Here is a 2,145-nt window from a genome sequence, read left to right on the forward strand (position 1 = left end):
ATACTATACTATGACACTGACATATTTTTGATGCCATACTATACTATGACATCTTACCCCATTTTTGACACCATACTTTTTACCACATTTTTGATGCCATACTATACTATGACACTTGACATATTTTTGACGCCATACTATACTATGACATTTTTGCCACATTTTTGACAATATACTATACTATAACATTTTTACCACATTTTTTGACGCCATACTATACTATGACATTTTTGACATATTTTGACGTCATACTATACTATGACATTTTTATGACATTTTTGACGCCATACTATACTATGACATTTTTGACATATTTTTGACGCCATATTATACTATGACATTTTTATGACATTTTTGACGCCATACTATACTATGACATTTTTTCCACATTTTTGACGCCATATTATACTATGACATTTTTATGACATTTCTGACGCCATACTTTACTATGACAAATTTACCACATTTTTGACGCCATAATATACTATGACATTTTTGCCACATTTTTGACGCCATAATATACTATGACATTTTTGCCACATTTTTGACGCCATACTTTTTACCACATTTCTGAAGGCCATACTATACTATGACATTTTTACGACATTTCTGACACCATACTATACTATGATATTTTTACCCCATTTCTGACGCCATACTATGACATTTTTACCCCATTTCTGACGCCATACTATGACATTTTTATACATTTTTGACGGCATACTATACTAGAACACTTTTATGATATTTTAAAAAATGTCATACCAAATGTCTGCTCCTATGTAAATAGTCTTGTTTTTAATTTTTATATGTCACTATATATTACCTTGTTTTATATCTTGTCTTGTTTACTGTATATCATGCCTATTTTTGCTGCTGCAATACTGTGAATTTTCCCACTGTGTGACTAATAAAGTATTATCTTACTCTTACTCAAATAAATGTTTCTAAACACTGAATATTTTGCTGGCCTGTTTTATATGACACGACATGATTAGAGATTAGGGTTAAATCTTTTAGTCACTTGTAACCAGAGATTAGGGTTAGGGTTGGGGTTAGGGTTACAGCTTTTAGCCAGAAGTTAGGGTTAGGGTTATGGTTTTTAGCCCCTTTTAGCCAGAGGCTAGGGTTAGGGTTACAGTTTTTAGCCCCTTTTAGCCAGAGGCTAGGGTTAGGGTTACAGTTTTTAGCCAGAGGCTAGGGTTAGTGTTAGGGTTAGGGTTACAGTTTTTAGCCAGAGGCTAGGGTTAGGGTTACAGCTTTTAGCCAGAGGCTAGGGTTAGGGTTACAGCTTTTAGCCAGAGGCTAGGGTTAGTGTTAGGGTTAGGGTTACAGTTTTTAGCCAGAGGCTAGGGTTAGGGTTACAGCTTTTAGTCAGTGGCTAGGGTTAGGGTTAGGGTTACAGTTTTTAGCCAGAGGCTAGGGTTAGGGTTAGGGTTAGGGTTACAGTTTTTAGCCAGAGGCTAGGGTTAGGGTTACAGCTTTTAGCCAGAGGCTAGGGTTAGGGTTAGGGTTACAGTTTTTAGCCAGAGGCTAGGGTTAGGGTTACAGCTTTTAGCCAGAGGCTAGGGTTAGGGTTACAGTTTTTAGTCAGAGGCTAGGGTTAGGGTTAGGGTTAGGGTTACAGTTTTTAGCCAGAGGCTAGGGTTAGGGTTACAGCTTTTAGTCAGAGGCTAGGGTTAGGGTTAGGGTTACAGTTTTTAGCCAGAGGCTAGGGTTAGGGTTACAGTTTTTAGCCAGAGGCTAGGGTTAGGGTTACAGTTTTTAGCCCCTTTTAGCCAGAGGCTAGGGTTAGAGTTACATCTTTTAGCCAGAGGTTAGGGTTAGGGTTACAGCTTTTAGCCAGAGGTTAGGGTTAGGGTTACAACTTTTAGCCAGAGGTTAGGGTTAGGGTTACAGCTTTTAGCCAGAGGCTAGGGTTAGGGTTACAGTTTTTAGCCAGAGGCAAGGGTTAGGGTTACAGCTTTTAGCCAGAGGCTAGGGTTAGGGTTAGGGTTACAGTTTTTAGCCAGAGGCTAGGGTTAGGGTTACAGTTTTTAGCCCCTTTTAGCCGGAGGTTAGGGTGAGGGTTACAGCTTGCTCTGCATTGCAAAATGTATGGTGTCAAAAATATGTCAAAAATGTTGTGGTAATGTATGGCTTTAA

Source organism: Lates calcarifer, linkage group LG9, assembly GCF_001640805.2.
Source record: "Lates calcarifer isolate ASB-BC8 linkage group LG9, TLL_Latcal_v3, whole genome shotgun sequence".
In the NCBI taxonomy this organism is placed as follows: domain Eukaryota; kingdom Metazoa; phylum Chordata; class Actinopteri; family Centropomidae; genus Lates; species Lates calcarifer.